The sequence below is a fragment of the Anser brachyrhynchus genome (genome assembly GCF_964034855.1).
Source record: "Anser brachyrhynchus genome assembly, chromosome: 3".
Lineage (NCBI taxonomy): Eukaryota > Metazoa > Chordata > Aves > Anseriformes > Anatidae > Anser > Anser brachyrhynchus.
Genome location: NC_137696.1, coordinates 44,357,334 through 44,380,885, shown reverse-complemented (window position 1 = coordinate 44,380,885; position 23,552 = coordinate 44,357,334). Strand labels below are relative to the sequence as shown.

The following is a 23,552-nucleotide window of genomic DNA, read 5'->3' as shown; positions in this document are numbered from 1 at the left end:
TAGAATTTAATAAGGATTTCGATTTACATATTTTAGGTGAAGAAAAAGTCCAAAAGCAACACCATGGATTTACTACGTATTATACAGACCAAACTCTTCAAATGTTAAATTCAATACACAATACTAATCCTAAGAGGAGCCTATTTTGGTAAGGAAAGATAATCAGATATGCTGCAGATCTACCACATGTCCTTTTCTTTTTTTCTTTCTTTTTTTTTTTTTTCTGTTTTGCATATAAATCCTTCTGATGCCATACAACTGACCATCATTTGTTATAACCTGATGTCTACTCAAAATTTGTCTGAAAACTCAGTGGCCAATTCTGTGGAGTTAAACATTGCTAAAGATGTCACTTGCATAAAGTTGAAGGTAAGAGCTAAGAAAAAGACATATGTAGCACAACTTGCAAGTAAAATTCAGATAGATGTGTTCAAAATTGCAATCTGAACTAATTTGCTATTAATTTTAAAAATGTCTGAATCTTATCTACATCTTGCACATGAAGAAATTATCTAAGTATCCAAACTTCAGTCCCTAGCATCTTGCACTAATGTTTTGTGTTCTGGCATTAAAATAAATAAATAAATAAATAGAAATACAGTAATTGCTCTTCCTCCAGCAAACGTCTTCCAGGTTGCTGCAGGTTTGGAGTCATTGCCCCATCCCTTACGACTGCAGCTCTTGGAGCAGGAGTCCTGTCTGTGGGTGCCTACTGGCATCGGTGCCTCCATGAATCCCTGAGGCTGAGGGGTTCAATGTCCTTTATGGACAACTCTGGGTATTGCCTCACTTAACTGAGGAGAGAATTTTAGAATCCGAGTTTAGCATCACACTGGAAGTGAATGACCTGCTTCGGGAATCAGGTATCTGTACACTGGGCACTACAGCATCCAACAAATAGAGAAATATACATATGCATATCTACAGAAAGAATATCTCCTATGAACCAGTGTTTTATAGAAACAGTTATACCTCAAGGATTCAGAAATACACAGGCAATACTTTCTTGGAAGAAAATTAATTTTCATGATGTTTCTTGCTGACTTACTGGGTATCACTGACTCCTGTCTACTGGTGGCAGTGCTTAATTGGCTGCTTCTGCCTCTTGTGCCTGAACTACTTCTCACATACACACATACACTGCAAATCCCAAGCAGTAGCTTTTTGTAGATAATTTCAATTACTTATTCTTTCAGTCCAGGGCAGGTTAAATTCCTGTATTCACTTATTCACTTACCCACATTTTAGCAGGCTCTTGTATTAAAAACAACAAGAAAAACCAAAAAAAGTCACAGAAATTTAAGCACCAAAATTACTTTCTTTTACATTCTTGAAATAAACCAGTACAATACACCCAACTTTGCAAAAAATAAATAAAATGAAAACAGCTCACCATATGGGATTCTGTCAAGCTCTGTGCCTGTGGGTGTACGCTAATGATCACAATCCACCTCTTTGTAGCTGATTCTTTTTTTTAATATATAAAGGCAAAATAACAACAACTAAAATAACAACAACAACAACAATAATAATAATAATAAAAAGGAATATCTCAGTATTTCTCATACTTGGTGTTTGATATGCAACTGATATATATGAACCCAGATTAATACATTCAAGAGTGTGTACAACCTCCTCTTGTCCACCCACATATACAAGGGCAATTATAGCCTAAATGACAAGATGAGTGTCTAGGATTTTCTTCTGCCAGTGTTAGTGTTTTTTATTGCAGAACACCATTTAGTCTGCATAACAGGGACAAGAGAAGATCCCTAATAATCTTATACATTCCATTTAAGATACACTGTATCTTTTAGACAGACTACGTTTTGGTTAGAAAGGTTTAAAGAATAGAGAATTCTGTATTTTCCTAGGTAAATTGGTACCGTGTTTTTTACTCTTGTTACTAAATTGCATATAATTTCTACTCTGAATTTGTCTAAATTCAATTTCCAGGCATTGGATTTCATTATCCTTATTTTACTAAATTAAAGAAGTCATTATAGGAAGTCTTCTCTCCACAGAGGTATTTCGAAGGCCATGATCACATCACATGTTAGACTAATTAACTACCCTGAGTCTCTTAATTCTCCCTAGACCTCAAATCAAGTTTGGAGCTCTTTCCCAAACTTTTTTAATCTTTCAGCATCCTTTTCCAAAGCGCGGATAGATTCAGACACGTCTGCCCACTGCAGTCTCCCCATTACAACATATGACTGTCACGTCCCTGTCCTTCCTTGGAAATCCTCAGCTCAAACATCCAAGGTCTGTCCGTGTTCACCTTTTTTAATTACAACGCTGCAGTGGGAATTTACATGTTTGGCTCCTAATGTCTGATTTTGTATTTAGATATGTGAAAAGGCATTTCCTTCTGATAAACCTGTATAATTGCTTTGTCCTCAGCAACATATAGCATTTTACTATTTTTTTTGTGTGCGTGTGTAATTTAATATTGTGTAATTTATAACTGATAAAGACTTTGTATGTTCTACAGATCATCTTTAGGGTTACTGAAAATCACCAATCTGAGGAGATCAATAAATACATTTGCATGAAATGATTATACTATTTTTTCTGTTATCCAGTTTTAATTCATATAATAATGACTCTTTGCTTTGTAAAAGAAAGTATCATACAGGACTCATCAAAAGTTTTGAACATGTTCAAGCTTGATATGATATACTCTTACTAAACAAACTTCCAGATTTGATTGAGAACAGAATCCAATTTGTTTCACAGGAATAAGTTCTGCACCCAAACCACTTGGATTTGCAAGAGCTCTTCTCCCACCCATAGGATTCCCTGCATGAGCAGCCCTATGCAGTGCATGCACAGCTCAGCCTGCCCCCTGCACCACGCAGGCAGGGCTGAGTCCTGACTAGTCGTCTTTATTGACATACATCTATTGCTTTCCTGCGAATCTTGCAGTGTTTATTTCACTGCTCTGTTTCAACTTTCTGTATCTTCAAAATGAGGTAGCCTGCAAAAAGTATTGGGAAGCCTAACTCCTGCACAAGCAACAAATGTGAAGCACAAAACGGATCCCACTTTATGCCATTTTTGACTCACTTTTCCAGTCCTAAGCACATTAAATTTCACTCCAAAACTACAACATAAGTGAATGAAAAGCCATAATTTTAAATTGATTTATTCTGAAAGTGTCCCTGTAAATTTATTTGCTCTCTGCTTAGAAGACGAAGTGCCCAGAATTGGTCCATGAAACATCAGTTACCTAGCAGGAGAGGGTTTTGGTTCAGTACAGTGTAGAAAAGATGGGAGCAAGAATATCAGGGTCTGGGCTGCACCCCAGCTGCTGCATCAGGTCTTGCTCCAGGGTCTCATCACAGAAGTTGGAGATGGAGATCAGGAGACCAGCACGAGGCCTGCCTGATATCAGTATTCATCTGGGGGCTGCTGATCATGAGGTTCAGGATGAAAGCTATTTTCTCGTTGTAAACGCAACACTAATTTTATCTGCAGTTCTCAAAATGAAAATGGTAGTGGAATGCACAACGGCGTTTCCACCCTCACTTCTTGGAACACGGCTGCACTTTAAGAGCATGGAAAAGGGTACCTTGACTGCTAATTTCAGGATTCAACAGTTACCTCAAGTATAAAGACAATGCATTTGAAAAATACACGTGACAGATTTCCTGTAGATTAATGAATATAATCATGAAGAACAAATTAAATGAAAGAGACTTCCAGAGAGAGTAAATTCACTTAACAATCTGGAGAAAGGGTAATTTATATCTAAATATAGCTCTGTTGAGGATGAGCATCCATGAACCCATAGCTTTTTTTTGTATCTAGGACAGAGTTTTCTACCTTTCTAATTTCTTTGAGTTTTTGCTTTTCCTTCACAGAATAGCAAACTGATAAAAATATTACAACTGGAGTTTTTAAAACTGAAATAGGATGAGTTCTTTCCTCCCTCACTATAGCAACCTGATTCACTACCATCTCAGAAATTACAGTGAACAGGTTTCTGTGGGCAAATGTACAGTTTCCTTATACAACACAATAAACACTAAATTTGACCCTGGTCTCAGTTAATTAATATTGTGTACACTAGGGAAGCAGCTGAATGTTCTGTCAGGGCAAACATTATTTCATTTTATTATTTCATATTGAGAGTGCGCAACTGGAGAAACAATGGGCTCAGACATTAATATGTAAGCACATGTAACCCAAACTTCAGGAGTGATCTTTCTAGTAGGGAAATGGTATTGCTTGTTGGCTCCTGACAAATAGGGGAGCAGGCTGAAAGCTCCCTGTTGTGAAACCTTTTTTTCAAAAAAGAAAAATATTTCTTCTCAGGTAGAATAGAATAAGTCTTAATATCATTTGAAAATTTTCCAGGCTAGAGACACAGTCTCCTGTTCTAAGTCTTATTAGAAATGTAAGTCATCATTTCCTTTGACCTTAATGAAAGCAGTGTGGTTAAATCCAGGGTAATCATTTTATGAGACAGAGCTACATTATTCCAGCATACTTGCATAATAATCAACTGAAGCAAATTTTCGGTAATGTCAGGGTAGCAGAGCTGCAGAACATACAAAAGCCATAGGCTGTACACTCATTTGTCATGTGTTTATCTAGCTAACTAGCTTAGCTGCTTTTATTCAAGATGTCAGAAACAGAAAAGTCACTTGAGTTTTAGAAAACAGTTATTCTGGGAGCTGTTACTGTAAGTACTCTTTGACTAATAATATATCAATATAATATGATAACTATGGACTTAATTCTGCAACAGTTACCAGGGAAGTGCTTCTTCTTTACTCAGCTGTGAAAATAAATTCAGATATTCCCTAGATAATTGTCAGAAATATATGGCTATGCTAATAGCGTGGATTGAGGATGAGCTACAACAAATAAGTTTATGTGGGAATATTTCCAGCAACATATAGAATTTCATATTTCAGTAAATATTTTCTTTGAACAAGACTAACTACTTTTATGAAGCTACTCAGTCTTGTGCATAATTTATTTTTAATAGTTCCTTTAAAAAGCCAATAGGTCTAATCAAAGCTTGCATAATTTCTGTTTATCATTTAGGAAAGTTAGTAAGACTCCACCAAAGAAAAACACCTCTTGCAAATAGTACACCTCAGCTCATTACTGAAAAACGTGGGCTGGTTCTGTTATGCAAGTATTAAGAATATTAGTGGTAGTTAGAAATTTATTTGCCTCCATAACTGAATATTATATTCAGATTTATATTTATTAAAATTTCATGTTTTTATAGCAATAGTAACAGCGCTATTACTAAAGCAATTGATTTATGAAATTTTATGCCTACTAACACCACAGCCAGTAACTACTGAGACATTTTTGCACTTGAGATGAAGCAACCAAAAATATGAATGTATTACTGATAATCTTCCTTTTCTGATTGAATTCAAGTTTTGTTAAATTAAATTTGCTGATGGGAAGTTTAGAGATTTGTAAGATTCCTTTTTTTAAAAAAAAGCCAATATTTCTGATTACATAATTTTTAGGGATATATGTAGGAAACAGGATTCTTGCCAGCCGATGGATAGAGTCACCTTTCTGGCCAGCAAGTGCATTGGCTAAAAATAAGCAGCCTTTGCCTCATGGCTCCATCCTGCTGCCCTTCAGCTGGGGCAGGGTCAGAGGGATCCTGCACTAGGCCAGCCATAGACTTCTGCTCTCCCATCAAAATGTAGCCAGGCTCTTGAGCTGGTAAAGTTGCAGCGTTCTGGTTTTGTCATTGTTTGCTATTTTTACAGAACAGCAGGCTTCCCCTTTGATATATTGCTATGAAAATTAATCATTGGAAATTCTTTTGAAATATTCAGCTGACTTTAGTTGTGTAGAGGAAAACGTGCAGTACCTTCTTCCACTAAACAGAAAATCTGCACCCCTCTTCTCCCACACCTACTGTTGCTCTCATTGTCACAACTTCCATTGCTATACGGTATTCATACAGTCTAAAGTTTGACTAGTGTGTGTGAATACAGAAGATTGTTTTATGTGCTCTCTTTAATTGTATTACAATGCTCTTAAGACTAATATACAGATGGACATTTACTGAATTTAGTTCTAGCATCTTGTATAAGTGCATATTTCCAAAGCATCCTGGCAGCTGAACCAAACATTTTACATGCAGCAAGAGACTTTCTTTCATGTATACTCACCTTTTTTTCTATCAAATGTAGTTTTAAATTCTATCTGTCTATGAGGTTTTACTGCAGACTAGATCGATGAGGCACAATGGAAAACCACAATGAAGAGAGTTAAGAAGCAAGGTACAGGACTATTCAGCTTCTGGTGGTAGGTGTGGGGGGGTTCTTCCTCATACAATCTTTAAACCACAACAGAACCTTATAGGTCTCCAAGTTATAATTAAAAACGCTTCTTCTAAATGATAATGCATCTGAGTGTAGTAAGAACTACAGTGTAGAAGACATTTATTTATTTATTTATACAGGGGAAAAAAAAAAATGCAGTGAGGTTGGAGTACTGAAATTCAAAAAGCCCAGGACATAACCTCTTTGGTACTGCATTCTGGGACATCACTTATGCTAATGTAAGTGCTACCATCAAAACCATTGCATTTGAAAGTCATTGTGCAATCAGGGAGAAAATAACTACACAACAAGCTAATATTTATCCATATGATCACACCTATCGTGAGTTCACAAAAAATCACACAATACCTCTGTTCCTTGAAATGCAAAATTGGCATCATACCTGTTGATATTTTTCTGACAGATATATTCAAGACGCATTTACCTGGAAAGATGATGCTTCAAAATCCCAAACCCAGATAGCCTGCCCCCAGCCTGAAAGCCTGTCTAGGTGATGTGCGTGTCTACACTGGACCTGTATCACTCTCCACCTCAGCTGTGACTTTGCCTGTTGTTTTTGTTTGCTTGTTTTTCCCTGTTTCTCCTTAGTATTTTTTTTTTCTTTTTAGCAGGCAGATGTGACTCCTGCATTGTTACTAAGGAAAGCTACAACTTATTAAATTGTGGTTTTTCACAGCATTCAAAATATTTATTCAGAAGAAGAAGAATAGAAGTGAATTTTCTGTGTTATTTCTATGCTCTACAAAAGATAAGGAAAGCATTGCCTTTCTGACTGTGTCAGATGATGGGTACCTGCTGGAATACAGGTATAAATTTCCTAGCTCCTGGGTTTCAGAGAGCGCGGTAAGACTGGGACCACCTCCCTATCGCCCTATATACCTGCGGAGCTGGTAGAGGGCAGTCGCAGCACTGGTATACGCTAACTTCATATGTGGTCTGCATATAATGTATATAATACACGTGTATACGCGTGTGCCTGTGTGTGTGCACCTGTGTGGAGAACAGCTCCACACCTCATGTAACCGTAGTGCACTCGCCAACAAAATCTGTGCAACAAGCATAATCTGCTAGGCCATGCCTGGCTGTGCAACAGACGCTCTGTCTGAGCACAGGCACTCTCTCAGCGTGAATTAGGTTACCCTTTGTATGAAAAGCAATTTATCGATCCAGTCCCCGATAGATTTCCTTTTCACTCAATTTTTACCTACTCTTAGCAAGCCATAGAGCTGCAAAGGGAAAAATTCAATAACTGCTGTTCCTATTGGTTCCTGTGTATCTGGAAGACCCAGAGCATTGTGTTTTAAAAGCATCTGAACTTGCAAGAGGGATCCTATTTTGCACCAGGAAAAAAATAAAAGAATTAAAACCAAGAAAAATCTGCAGCTTGCTTCTTTTTGGGCATCAGGAGACCTAGATTTAAATCCTTATTTTATCAGAGCCAAATCAGAGAGATTAATTTAAGCATCTTGTCCTGATTTTTTTTTAACCATTTATTTCCATTACTTCTTATAAAAAGGATTTGCTTGTCACTGCATAAAACACAAAAAAATCTGAAATCTCAGTTATATTGCCATCTGTAGTTGTTTGAGATATACACTGCTAATGGGATGTCTTCTAAAGAAGAAATATTCTTCACTTGAACAATGCCCCGATTTGTTAACAAACCTGTTTATGAAGTTATTGTTACACCAGGAAGATTTCAGCTTTTCTGTTTGCTTTTAAAATGAAGCTAATTCACTTTTGAAAGCTTTTGTGTCATCCTAGTGAGGCGTGCTGGCTGATGTTTGGGATGAGAGTCTCACTTTTTCTGTGCATGACTTCCCTTTTCCTCCTCTCACTCATGTCCAGGTGTAGATTATATCAACTTAGTCCTCTTTCTCTGTTCTCCCCTGGTTTATATTCTAACACAGGCATGTCAGACAAGCTGTTGCAAATCCTGCCTTTGCCTAACATTTGTGGCATGTTAGACTGGGGCCCTGGTTTTGCAATGGGACCTGACAGCGTGCATGTGCCTCTGCAGGGAAGGGCTCTGACACGGCGGTGCCAGGGTCAAGCCGTTTGCCCTGCCTGCTGCGTTACCTGTGAGTAACCACCTGGCCTCCCCCTGTTCAACTTTCTTTGCTTTCATGCCAGCAAAACAAACATTAACAACTTTTTTTCCCTCTTCTTTATTGCTTTATTGTATTATTGCTGCCTTAGTGATATCAGGTGAGTGATATTGGCAGCTTTATATCCATGAATGCCAAAATACTAACTGCTTGCTGCCACAGGACACTATAGTGTTCACATTCCCAGGACTCGTCGCTTTCACATCAAATACAAGGAGCTCTACTATGATTAATGCAACTTACTAATAAAAAAAAGACTAGCATTAATGATAAATGGCTGCAAGCATACATTAAGCCCTGTTTAAGCATATGGAGAGAGATACAGGATTTTGTGACTTCAAATACTCAGATGCACTCAACTTCATATTTACAATGAATTACATTCTTCCACAGTAGTAGTAATACAAGGAAGTTTATTTTGTCACGCTCAGATTTCAGAAAATAATATCTTCAAGTAAAACTTCCCTATCCTCAGTAGAACAAGCAAGCCTTTGTATGTTCCAGTACAGACACAGAATGCAGATCCTGAAGAGCATCTAAAACATGGAGAGAAATAAATGATTGTATGATTTTAGTATTTTAATATGATTTAATACAGGATACAGCAAAAGATATAAGGCAGCATTTCTTCAGCAAAAATGGCCAGGGAAGACGCTTACTATGAAAATTATACTATAGCCTTTGGCAAATGGTGGAGATAAATTATCTGAGTTAACAGAAGACTGGGAGCAGAGTATGTTTGATGGTTACAGAAGAGGAGTTGAAGTTAAAGAACAGCACAAAGACAGAAGGAAAGATTTCAGAGTACCAGGGGTCAAGAGCTTATATTTAAAGAAATAAACTATAGGTAGGAGATTTATTCTCAGTTCTGCCCTTTACTTGCAACATGACCTTGAATTAGTCTCTTGACTTCTCTGGTTTCTCTGGTTTGGCAAAATAGTGTGCTCTTTCCCTTGCACAAAATGCCCATTAAACAAAAGAAGATTCCACTGATATTTTTTTCCCATTGGAAACAAAGGAACACTGAATCACCAAGCATTTTAAGTAAAGAAATACTGAAAACTTAAAAAAAAAAAAAATTCTGATGGAATTCTTTATTTACATTTCCCATCAGGTATGAAATATTTTCAAGGTCTGCAAACACCTTCTGCAAAAACGTTTGTCAAAACACCATTTTGCCATCAAAACCAAATTTTACTAAAAAAACTTAGAGCAAATTTGGCCAACCAGCAACATTATTAAATGCTTGTCCACTGACATAACATGAAACGAGAGTTGTGGGTTCACAACCAGGTGATGTGGAGGGAGGGAGGCAAGTGGGGCCATGCCCTCACCAGCAAAGGCTGCAGTCCCACAGGAGCCAGACAAGGCCGGCAGGCCCTGGGCTGGCAGCCAGGGCCACCACCAGTCTGTGGGACCAGCAGGACTGGGGTGAGGCTGGTGAGTCAAGTGAGCTGGCCTGGATTCACCAGTTGCCCAGCCGGGCACAAGGATAGCTACAGAGCTGCTTGGGCAGGGAGCCAGGGAAGGTCTGAGCTTAAGTGATAGTGCTGAGCAAGGCTTCTCATGGCTCCTTCTCACACAGCTTTTACTACCTTATAGTGACATACCTTGGAACAAAATATTTACAAGGCACAACAATCTTTGGTGTCTTCTTACAGACAGCTTCTTACAGATTTAGGAGATATCCAGAGCCTGAGATGAAGTCCTTTACCATACAGACCATAAAACTGGCTAAGATGTCATGGTCATAGGACGAGTAAGGAGGGGACACTGAAGGCTGGTGCATAGAGTTGGCTTTGTTCAACACATGGCTTATGGGATCTCCAAAGATTCTCCCTGAAATGCCTTTCTTACTTCTTCATTTCCTCAGGAAGGCAAAGAAATGTTTCTAACTTCTCATTTTCTTTGCAGGTTTGTTTCCCCTTCAAAGTTGAGTCCTTGTTTTCTTTCCTTTCTAACTTCCATGTGGGCCTCTCAGAAAATGGAAAGAAAAGAAAATAATCATGAGTTAGTTTAATTTTATGCGTGACTTTTATTATGATGCGGGACTTTTTTATCACATCCTTCCTGAGGACAGCTGTAGTTCTCAAACAGCTGGTCCACAGGTTTGACTTTGATTGAGCCAAAATCGCAGTTGCTTTAATAATTTCTCAGCTTAACTGAGTCTTAGGTTGGTTCTTGAGAAAGATAAGACAGATAAGGCGTCCTCCCAGTTCTCAGTCTGCTCTAACACCCTTGGTACATAAATAAAACACGGACAGTAGTTTATAACACCTCTAAAGTAATTTCTCTTGCTGTCTCATTATGCTAGCTATTGCTTCTACTGGATCCAGCCTAGATGAACTCTTACTCCATGGACACAGCTACACCTTTTCCCTGTAGAGAAAATCCTAGATGACAGCAAACTTGTTTCCTGACCGCCTTGTGTAGTCATGGTCTGGTAAGTGGACCGGAATTGACTCTTTTCTGATTTAATATTTTGCACTTGCTTTGGGGAGATATAAACAGAAGAAAATACAAAGCAGTGAAGAAAGATTAAATCATTCAAAGATAAATCTTTAATAGCTGTATGTAAACTCTGTAAATTAACTCATCTAGAGCAATTATACTTACTAGAAATAGCACAGGTTTGTTCTGATAGCTTCTTAAATATTTTTTGTTTGTTTGTTTGTAATCAATTTTTTCCTTTAATTACTGGATTACAAACATTTAAAGCAATTATTGAAATGACACCAGCCCAATCAAGCACCTGTGATACCACCAATTATCCCTGCCAAAGATATGGTATGTCTCTTACCAAGGTTCCTACTTTAAATATTCTACATGACAAAAAGACCACGAGCTCCTTATTCTGTGATATGCAAACAAAATGAATGATCCTTCCTTTACCTACCTTCCCTCCCTTCTAGAGATTGATAATCCCTCAGTTAAACTTTTTCTGCACCATCTTGACTTTTTCAGAACTAGCCATGTCTCTGCACAACAGATTAAGGCTTGGCATAATTCAGATAAAATTTTATATTATTATTACAGTTATATATAGTATTTATCTTTTAAGTTATCAATTATATAATAGAAAAAAAATAGACCTTTTAGAAGAAGGCATTATTTAAAAGAGAAAAGAATGACTTCTGTATATATGCAATTGGATACCCTAATTATTTTCTATGATTTGAAGACATAAGAAATTTTCAGCATGATGAGTCTAGCCCTCAGATGGATGATACTGGGTTTTCAATAGCAGCTCTCCATAATGCATGTTAACCTGTTAGCAAAACAGAATATCTTCTTGCAACACTCAATGCCTTCTTTATGAGTTGTAAACTGATGTCCATAGAAAGAGTTGTCTGGAGGTTTTCCTCGTATCTGCTTGCAGATAGTCAGCTAATGGTTGTCCAAGGACGTTAAATGCTCCCATGACATCTCTGAATTTGCTTGGCTGCTTGCTAACCAAGAAGCATGCTCCAGCTCCGCTTCCCTGGGCCATGTCCAGCATCAGTGGGACCGAGCAACAACATGTGAATACCCAGACGCACCAGCTCTTGTGCTGGTAACAATGCTTTAGTATGTTTCAAAGACATGAAAAACTGCATTATTTTTTTCAAAGCCGAACTCAGGCCTGCCTTTCTTCCTTTCTTCCCTTCTTCCTTTCTTCCTTTCTTCTTTTCTTCCTTTTTCTGATATCTGTCATTCTACCTATCTATCCATTTTGGTATATTACAAAGTTTTTAATTTGAAGGCAAGCACTAACAATAACCATTCTGAGCTTTTATTTCTGTTCTGAGTGTACAGCTTACTCCTAAAATTCAGTCCATCAATACCAATACTTCTCTTTCATTTCACTTAGAGTCTCTAAAGTAGTGTTACTGAAAAATATGTAAAGAACTACTTTATGATGCAGTCTTTGTCCCCCATTAGACAAATATGGACTCATTTTAAAACAATTTACAAGGGCAATATGGCTTTTGCTGGGTCCTGGGATACAAGCCAGGAGCAAAATACAAGAGTATTTTCCCAATAAATTAGGAGAATTTTCCCAATAAATTAGGAGAAATCTCTGCTTTTATAGTATGGTGTGTATTGTCAAATGTGAGCTGGACATATGATTTGACTATATGACTTAAAAATAATATAATGACTATATGACTTAAAAATATAATATACTAACTAAAGAACATCATAATAGAGAAAGACATGATATAGGCAATTTACAAAATGTGTGAGTATGCAAATCACAGATAAGAAAGCAAATATGTGTAAAAAGTTTTTACATGTAAATCTAGAATTTTCCTTCAAAGAATATAAAATTGTGACTAATGTGTGAAGAAAAAAAAAAAAACAAACACCTTACCTAAGTTCAGAGGTTACATTTCATCGTTTTTGGGGGTATGTCTAGATAGGAAACCTCTGTGTGAACATCGTTTCAAGGTGAGTGAAACATCATATAGGAATAAACATGTTGTTGCTTCTAACATAAAATTAAACTTTTGAGAGTAAAAAACAAACAAACAACAAAAAACCCACCCTGTTTTTAATATATATATATGTATATACATATATATATAAAGATAAGATCCTTAAATTACCTTTGTGTCTTCTATTCTGGCTCATTTCCTACTTCTGAAACCTTTCATGTTTATTGTTTCCCTACCACATAATTTCCTATTCCCATAAGTAAAATGAAGTCAAACACGTTGCCTATAGTGGTTTCTCACATTTGCTAAGCTTTTACTTATTTTGCTTTCTCTCTGAAGGATATTTTATACTATTTTTTGTACAACCATATGCCATTTAGCATCTATAGGCTGACTAAATGAATTAACATTAAACGATAGGGCAGTAGCAGCTGTACAGCAGGAACAAACGCTGAAAGTGCAGCCTGCTCTCAGTGCCTGCTCAGGGAGCTCTTGATATAAAAAGGCTGCCCTTCATAGGCTCATCCTTTTGTAGCTGCTTCCTTTATGTTTTCTATGGTATTTGCACCTTGATCACCATCGGGCTTACAGTTTTCCAGACATACTTCCATAGCCCTATGGAACCACACAGTGTTCAGCGTGTGGCACTAACCTATTGACTCCTATTGATTTGGGTGTGTGAGCACAGTGTAACTTGCACTGACAGAACCTCTTTGGATGTGCTGTGAAGTCAGAGGTTTTCCAGCCATTTTTCACTCAAGTGAATGCACAATAGTCTTGCTGTGCCAAAAGATAAGACTGTATCACACTAAGTGGTAATGTTTGTATTTATACTTAGAGCCATAATACTGCAGTGGCACAGCTAACAGCTGCAAGGTAGGCAGTTCTGGAAAAAAAAAATGTTTCTACAAACTGTAAAATTTCATTACTTCTGCTACTACAAGATCCTGGCTTTGCTTTCCTGAGGGCTTCATCTAATGCATCTGAAAGGGTCAATGTCTTCCCTTTTATAAAAATTTTGAACACAACACAGAAGGAAGTTAACCAGAGCAGTTAATATTACAACCTATTTTGTTATTTTATATTAGCATCCCATATCTAGCAGTCACTGTCTAACAACATGTGATTTTGTAGTAGTTCATTTCCTACTCTTTAACTGACCCTGATCTCTATAAGACATATGCATGCTTATCAGCATAAATGTGTACATTTTAGGCCTTGGCTTCACACAACAACAAGATCAAATATTTACACGATATACACAATAAAATCCTCCATTTATTAGTGTGATTCATGTTTAACACCAGTATGTAACAGATTCATGCCAGTGTCAGCATAGCCATTTGCTTGAACTTTTCATATGCTCAGAAATTAAAAAAGAAAAAGGGGGGGGGGGGGGCAAAATCTGTATCTCTCAACTCTCTACTCTTGTAGGTGCTTTACCTTGACAATAATTGTCTCTAGAAGAGTCATGCGAACAATTTTGAAAGGCAGTGACCATGAGCAAAATCAAATTGTACAGTGTGGTGGATGTTAGGATCAGTCATAATCATAACATGAAGAGCAAACTAAAAGAGAAAAATTAGGAGAAAAGACTGGCTTCATTTGCTTTTATGATATAAGCTATGCCACACCCTCTACTCGAATCTCTTCTGATTTAGTGTAAAAAAAACATTTTTATATGTATGAGTTTCTCACGCAATTATCCTAACTAATTAAAATATAATGTCATCCGCTGGAATGCCTCAGAATAACATACTATTTTATGGGCATGACTTCTGCATATGGATATTAATATGAACATAGGAAATTATGAAAAATCTACTACTCTGAAGCAGATAATTAGCTTCATATTGAAAGCTGTTTAAAAAAACTCTTGATCTGTGAACCTTTTGATTGTATAATTCCCATAAAATTAATTATACTGCAAATTCAGAAGAGTGGGACTTCAGCACTTATAAGCTGTTCATGCTGCAATTTTTATTCAGGGCTCTCAAAATAGAGCACAAATATTAATTTATTACAACCCAGGAACCCATGGGAAAAAAAAAAAAGAAAAGGTCAAGCGAACCAGTGCTTCTCCTGGCAGCCCCAGCACAGAAGCGAGCATTTTGCAGGGGCACTGGGAAACAGCTTCAGCCATGCAGACTGAACTTTCCCTCTAGATTTTTTCCAACAGAATGTGAGGGTCTTAGGGAAGCAGCCAAATCCTTTTCCTTTATTGCTGAACTGCAATGGTTTTGATGTAGAGATGCACCTGAGTATACCTACAGGGACTTCTGTGAGAATTTAAGACTTCTGATGATGCAGGCCAACCATTATTGCCCTAATGCTTAAATTTTTTCAAATCTCAGCAGGACTGTACTTATTGCTTTCTAGTCTGCAGCATGATGTGCTCTATTGAGTGGTACAGCACAGAAATACACTTTTTCCTGTATTGAGTGAATTGGAAAATCATGTGTTTTTAATTAGCTGTAAAAGGACACTAGGACAGCTGGTGTTACAAAGCATATGAAAAGCCTTGCCTGGCTTTGCCTTTGCACTTGCAGAACCAAACAGTTAAGTGCCTGCTTTTCTGCAGTGAGTGACGAATGAGAATTGTGTGGCTTGGGGAAGGCGTGGGGTTTTGAACACAGGCTCTTCCCATTTCACTTCGGTGCTGCTGGGTGGCTGCTAATTTACTCCTGCTCTATTGCCTGTTTCTGGATCATTACTGAAACGGTGTTAGTCATAGGCTCCCCAAGATGTTTTACAACATTTCTTGAATCACAAACAGCTGGTGTTCTGTGACAGCATACCATACAGCTCCAGTCCTCCTCAGTCTCGTGTGCTCCTGGGCAGGACACGGCAAGCCCAGTAGCCTGTGGGGAGAGAAGGAGTCAGCCCCCACAGAGTGGGATGTCTGCCTGCATCTCGCCTGCAAACTGGGGACTGGGTTGCAGACTGAGATGGGCAGGAAATTAATGTTAATGGCAAATTAATATTTTCTGAGTTTTGCCACGTTTGGCCTCAGCCTTTGGAAGTATATACAAGCAGCTTTTCCCCTACCCAACTCACGGGCACATGGGCTAAAACCAGTTTGAATTTTTCCATTTTTCATTTTCCCATCCTCACTGTCACTCTCAGATTCTCATCTGTTCAAAACTGGTAGCATTCACAGAAGCTTCTCAGACTTGGGCTCTCTTCAGAATCCAGCACCAGCACTCACCATTCTCATGGCATGCAAATGGAAGGTGAATACAAGTGCTAAGAAGCCAGTATTATTTATTGTTGAAATTATATAGCCTTCAAGATCTGTGCATGTCAACCTTTAGACTCGGGACATGAGTTACATTTTCATTATATTGAAATAGTTTCATGTACTGTGTTCTAGGTGCTTATGTGAAGGGTTTCCATATTTTGGTAACTAATCTGATATTATTACAGAACACTGCAGAAGTGTGGAAATCCAGACTAATACTGCAGCCACCTACCCATAGACCAGCTATGAATATAAATACTTTGGTACATCTTCCAAACTGATTCCTCCACAGCCTTTTCTCCTCCTCCCAATTTCTGAGTCACTACACTCAGAACAATTTGCTAGTGTTTTTTTGTTTGTTTTTTAGCAAAAAGAATGGAAAGCGAATTATTTAATATAGCAAGGATTAGCAAACACATACTCTTTGAAAAGTTCCAGGCCAATCATCCAGATATATTACCTGCATCTTAAAGGTGAAGTTTCTCAGGAGTTGCATGAATTGGCAAAGTGCTGATTTCTCTCTGTTGCAATGTTGCAATCACCTTTTCCAGCTCATTTGATACTCCACTGCAGAATTTCCTCAGTGTGTTCTCTGTAAAAGAACTGGACTCAATCAATTTCCATTAGTGAGAAAGCTATCTCTCAAAAAAAAATCTTAACTCAACATAGCAGAAACACAATTTAATTTATTTGAATCTTTAAAAAATGAAATTCATGTTGGTTCAAGAAGAACAAGTAACTGAGGCATGGAGCTGTTAAGGATAGGCGAATAGGTATTTTCTCTACTCATACTATTAAAAAAAAATTACTTCTGGTCCACCAGAACTTCTAAACTTCATTCTTTCAAGGTGTTTTCCAAAACAGCATAAAATAAGGTCGTATATGTGCAGGCTTTTCCCCATATAGTATACAGGCAACACCATAGGTGGCTGTCCACATAGATTTCACAGCAGCACATACCAATTCACCTACAGAGATGCAGTGGGTTGACGTTGGCCAGCCAACTGATGCCTACCTAGTTGCTCTCTCACTCCCCCTCCTCAACAAGACAGGGGGAAAAATAAAATGAAAAGCTCATGGGTTGAGATAATGATGGGGAGATCATTCACCAATTACCATTGTGTGAAAAACAGGCTCAACTTGGGAAAAATTAATTTAATGTATTGACAAATAAAATGTTTATTTTTATAACTTAGAATCAATTAAAATATGAGCCTCAAGAACTGAACCTTACCAACCTAGGTAATCTGAAAGATTTTTATGAGTTTAAAGTATTTGGTCTTAAACGTTAAGAAATTTTTGCTGAGCAACATAATCTGCCTCTGATTTCTGCCAAGCACTCTCACAACTTGGACATTACTGTGTCACCATTTATGTCTGATTGATAGCCCTTCAGTAATTCAAAGCCAAAGATTAATGATCAAGTTCCCCAGTCTTGGTCACCTGATTCTGAAGGAAGGACTGTGATTTGAATTGTGGAGGTTAAAAAAGGAAAATATTTTTCTTGTCTTGCACTGGCTGAAAGGTCATTCTTGAGCACAAGTGGTTTAAATAATTTATCGTGAGCTACTGAGTCATAACAGAGTTACTGATCTGTCTTTTACTACAGTGACATTCTATTTTTTTAACTCTGTATTTTTTTATTCTGCAGTAGGATTAAATAGCTCTCATTCTGTATTAACCAGGAATGTTTAAGTACACTGTAACTGTGTAATGATGCATCAGACCTGTACCTTTTATAATCTGACTAACAGAGAAGTGCCTTGATGGGACTACTTGCTAAAAAGAAGTGTTCTGCTTGGGAACAGCGTGCCTCTATCAGCTTTGAGTGTATCATTAATTTTCTAAGTAGCCTGTGCATACTCACTTTGCAACAGTAGATGATTTGAGACTCCAATGCTGATCTACTTTTCGAACTTCTGTGTTGGCACTGAGAGTCTTCATACCTCGTTAAACTTGCCTTCTTTATTTTGCATGCATCATTGTTTTGTGCAGTCCAGGGGGTTTGATATATATATATGCCTCATTACATATTTTAGTAACTCTGAAAAATTGCCTAGATGTTAAAATAATTCTAATAGCTGCTAAAATTTTAAAGGTTCCATTATGTCTTCAAGAAAAATATCAACTATCAAAATCTTTTTTCCCCCTAGTAAAACTACCACTTTCCTAACTTAAAATACTTATAAGTCCTGAAAACATTCTGGATCTTATTCCCTGAGAGAATATGAAAAAATGTCCCATTCAAAAGTGCATCTACCACAATGTTTTTCCAGTTTCTGACTATTTTGAATGTAAAATTTTCCTTCATGATAACTGCAAATGCTTCTAGTTGCTGTGCAAAACAGCTAGAATACCTTTCCTCTTCCCTCTACTTTTTTTTCCCCTTGTTTCTTGACTGTGAACAACAATTATGGACAGGAGTTAAGGCCACTACAGGGATATTGGTCTCATCATGAAGAAAAGGTCACCTCGGCAGAATTTCTGTAGTTCAAGAAAAGAGTAGTATAAAACGGCCATATAAAAAACAAACAGGGAAAAATAAAACCACATCAGAATGGAAACACGGGATCCTGCCTGCTGGTGGCTGGGCTCCATGCAGGGCCAGCCCCCACGGCAGTCCTGTGTAGGTGACACAGCCCATTCCTGGCCGAGGCCACCAACCCTTGTGCAGTCTGGGGGCCCGTGGGCTGCCGCAGGTTTCCACCCTTCCAGCTCTGCAGCCCCATCACCCCCTCCAGAGTCTGGGGTCTCTCCCCTCATGGTTTGCCCTTGTCTGTCCTGCGCTGTGTGTCCTGCCCAGACACCCTCTCTTGGGGACCCTTAGGAGCCTGCTCCCTCATCAGAGCAAGAGACAGAAGCTAAATACAAACCAAAAAAGTGAAAGAACACAGGCAATCACAACACTGAGAAGGAGCAATGGGAAAACTGGTTTTAAAAGGGAAGAGCTGCTGCTACAAAGACTGTAGACTCAATTTGTACTTCTGCTGGGCATTAACGGGCAGCAGAGGAGAATGGCTGTGTATTTATGACTTTGTTGTATTATGCTGGGAAAGACACCTTCACTTGTGTACGCCTCATTGTTAGCTCTGCCATTATTACTACATCCATTTCAAAATTTGGGAATAATGATATTGACCTTACAAAGGCGTTGAAAGGATTAATTAACTGAAATCAAAGCATTACAAAAATCAGATTATTATGTTGTCAAATAATAAGCCTGGAACTTGAATTTCAGTCATGACTAGGCCAGTTTTATGTATACAAGCCTCCACCTAAACACACTTTTCTACTTGCATGTGTTTTTCTCACATACAAACTGTCAGATATTATAGTCAATGTTGCTTGAAATGATCTATCACTTTGGAAAATTGTGAACCACTGGCATCCGCATTCGACATCCTCTGAAACTTGTGAAATGTGAATGAAAGTGTATTTTCTAGATGTATTAAAAATTAGAAAACTCCACATATTGTGTCTTGTTTCTTTTCACGTGTGCTTAGTGGTTGGCCTTAGTGATGGCCATGGTCATCAGCCAATAATGCAATTTTGGTTTTGCTCACACTACGAGAATCACCTGGATTTATGGAGGGGTGCATGGTTTGCACTGATTTATACCACGGAAAATCAGATAAAATGCAGCACTGGTGGATTGTGCCAGACTGACTTGATCCCTTTTTTTGGAGAAGATAAATACTTTTATTGACAAGGATAACTCTGAAGATCTGATCTCTTTGGAGTTCAGTAAAGCTTTTGGCATGGTGACACACAGGGAATTGTTCACTAAGCTGAAGAGGATGAGGATTAGTAAAATAATGTCAATACAGTAAGGCATGGGCCAAACGGGGGACAATGAGGTGTGTTGTGCTGACAAACCATGGGGCTAGATGGATACTGCTGGTGAAATTCCTCGGAGAGCAGCAGCTGTTCACCCTTGGCCAAAGGGAGGGAAGTGCCAGCTAGGGCTGTCGGTGAGGCGATGTTCAGAGGCATTGCCACTGCTGACTGACAAGTGTCTGGTGATCGCTTGAAAAAAAAAAAAAGAGTAACCATAAGGTCAGAGTAGGACATAAAGTGGGAAATACGGTAAGGGAAAGTGGTATAATGCCTGCAGGAGCTAAATACAGGAATTTCTGCCATGAGATGGGGGTTATCACCTGGAAACAGATAAAGCAAAAGAAATCCTTGCTGGTACAATTTGGCCAGAGGGTAACTGTTAGCCAGCAATGTGAAAACAGGAAACAAAACAAAACAAAACATCAGTTTACTGTTCAGGGGGCACTCCCACCTCTTCTGAGCTCTTTCTAACTGGTCATATTTAGTACTTCATCTAACAGAGGTATGTAATTTCACCCATACTGAAGGAGGCTTAATTTAAAATAGAGAGGATACACAAAAGGCAGCTTGGATAAATGGAAAAACGGAGGGACAATGTTAGAAAGCAAGGCTAGGAGAGGACAAGTTTAGCTTTGCAAAAGGAAAAGTACAGAGGGGGCTTTATAAAGATCTTAAGATATCTGAGACTGGTGAGCCAGCTGAAGTCAAGGCCAGTATTGTCACGAAAGACAAATGGGTATAAAGTATTGAGGCTTAAAATTAGAAGTTCCTAACTATTATAGCAATGAGGTTCTGGTGTCCCTGTGGAGCAAAAGGGAAGCAGGAAAAATTAAAAGACCATGTTAATCATCTGAACTTCTGAATGAAACTAGGCGACCTGATCCAATGTGATGAATGACACTACAGATGAGGAAGTGGTGCTGCCCAAGAAGGTCCTTCAAGGATACCTTCAAGGAGTGCTTAACCGAGATAACCGAGCTGATTTCCTGCTGAGCTTGTTTGGGTCTTAGCTGCAAGTAGAGAGCCACAAAGCACCCTGAGGCTGACTGCACAGACTCCATGGACAGCAGTGGTGTGAACACAGGCACGAAAAGTGCAGGAGGACAAGGAAGCAGAATCGGCATCAGCAAAGACTAGGCTGCAAATTCAGTGGTTCTCAGCGTGTAACGAGAAGTGCATGTTGAGCATCAGCTTATCTGGCTGTCCACTGTACTTCCCTACCTTCCTTGCAGCAGTGTTCTCTGCGAGGGCTGGCATGGTCATGGTGACTGAGTCTTGATCCCCCAGGGGAGTCCCATATGGCAGTTAAGTCCTATGCTGGTCAGCAAGCGGAGAAATAAACCGAGTAATTAAGAGATGGGCAACTTCTGGCACCAGATTTGCTTCTTATTCCCATAGACACCTCGAGAAAAATAATTCAGTAATATTTTCGAGGTTAAAGAATATTCTTCTAATTAATTTTGACATCTGTGCCTTTTTAAGAATATGTTGTGAAGACCCATATTATGCCAGGAGCTGTACTATGAAGGCTTGAATCTCTGATCTCTGCTCAGCCAAAGATCTTGTTAAAGTCAATGTATTATTATTATTATTTGTAAAAGGTACTGTTTACCACTGTGAAAGCAAAATTTATTCCCCTACTTTAGGCTTCCCTAAACAGTTCCTTGACTCTCTTGACACTTATTTCTTTATACAAGACATTATCCAATGAGTGTTTTCTAGGATCATTGATTTTAGCGTGTACATGCTTGCTTTAAAGGCTCATTTTGCATGACTCAAGGTTAAATATATTTATGGTACAGAATTGTACTAGGCAGCCGGGTCTTGATTTATAAAGTATTGATACGTGTTTAAAAACACAGCAAATTCAAAGCCAAGCTGATCTCAGCTTGTGTTGAATCTTAAAAAACACCAACAGTTTTCTAAAATACGTTCTGCATTATATCCATAGATGATTTTTGCCACAGCCTCAGAAATTAATGAGGTTATGGTAGATACAAAGCTGTGTACTTTTTGACCCTGATGTAATCATACTGTGATTTACCGTTTGGGATCCTCCCTCCTTCCCTTCCCCCTCCCTCCCTCCCCCCGTATGGTCTATGTGTTATTATCCGCCTCAGCCTGAGATCATCTGAGCTGCATTTTGTGCAGTCCCCACCGGGAAGCCCTTAAACAAATGCAATAGCTAATACAAGAGACAAAGGGGAAAAGATGATCAAATTATCCAAGAATATTTTCAGCTACAGCTTCGATGGCATAAAAAAGAAACACGCTATTTCTAATACAATCTTGAAAACCCCGGGAGCATCCTGTGAGCTCACAGCAGGGCGCTGGGTGCAGAAGCCCCAAGGCCAGCCCCGAGGAGTGGCCCGAGACGGCTCCATCACTGGGCTCTCGGCTGCTTCGAACCCCCGCCCAACGTTACAGGGCATGGTGTGATTTCTGACGCTGCTTTTAGATGCAAGGTGAAAGAAAAAGCACGGGCGGACAATAAAGCAAATGTATGCAGAGCTTGAGAACAGAGGGATCTTTTCACCCCCCAAAATTCATTTGGAATATGAAAATTGAGTACCCCAGACTTTACACACCCTTTTGCAGGTGCTGGTGACCAGTCTTGTCGCTGGGGATCCGTCAGCAGGCGTCGTGTGGCAGTCCTGGTGTCAGGGCACTGTCGCAGGTGCTGGCACGAGGCCTGGTGCAGGCGGCTGGTGCCCGAGCAGTGTGCACCAGGGGAAAACCCAGCCTGCCGGCCCAGCCGTGTCGTCGCTGCAGGGGAGGGGGCTTCTGGCAAGCAGCTGATCTTTGGCCACCGACCGCGTGTGGTGCCAGACAGACCCCAAGGCCATGAAATCTCTCTCTGAAGGCAGCAGGTACTTGAAATAATATTCATAATGAAGTTAACAGGGAATTGGAACCTCCAAAGCATCCATCGCTGTGGTACTGGTATTTTCCAGGGCACATTTGTGGACGTACGCCTTACCTGTAGCCAAAAAACATGGTACGGACGGACAGCACAGGACACACCTGCTCCTTTGTTGCAGCGACTCGATGGTGAGCAGCACGGATTGCACAAACCAGTCAACCCTCAACTTCGTGTTGAATGATTGTAATTTAGATTTATTAATATTTATGACAGAAGAAACACAAAAGCGTAGGACAAGGGTTTGGTGTAACACTTCAGCACACACCTTTAGAAGATGCTTTAAAACGGGGCAGATTTCCTATGTTTCTCTGGTTCAGTACTTTTTAATTGCACGTGAGTGGATATGAATACTTCGCCTGTCCTACTGCGATGTTGTAGCACGCCCTGACTGGCTGGAAGGGGAGAACATTTTAAGCGGGTCTCTTGGCAGGTACCTAGGAACGAACCAACGCCACATCAGCGCACGCTGGAGCTGTATGTGACCGGGCTGATGCCCCACACGAGGCACAGTCCACACACGACGGAGAACTTCCCCCTTTCCACCCGCAGGGCAGCCGCCCACCCAGGCGTTGCGAGCGAACCGCCACAGGGTGCGGGCACACAGGGGGTGCACGGACCCCACCGCCCCCCGCTCCCCGCCGGCCACCCCCCGGGTCGGGGCCCCCAGCGGGCCCGGGCCTCGCTCTGGGC

At 39.4% G+C, this 23,552-nt stretch overlaps 1 long non-coding RNA gene across 1 annotated transcript; it reads right to left on the bottom strand.

The window, feature by feature from the left end:
- Nucleotides 1-10,208: 10,208 nt before the first annotated feature.
- Nucleotides 10,209-23,516, bottom strand: LOC308193566. Its single transcript, XR_013949777.1, has 3 exons — nt 22,528-23,516; nt 16,563-16,694; nt 10,209-10,417 (listed from the first exon to the last, which is right to left on the bottom strand). It is a non-coding gene; the product is annotated as an uncharacterized lncRNA (long non-coding RNA).
- Between the last annotated feature and the right edge of the window lie 36 nt (nt 23,517-23,552).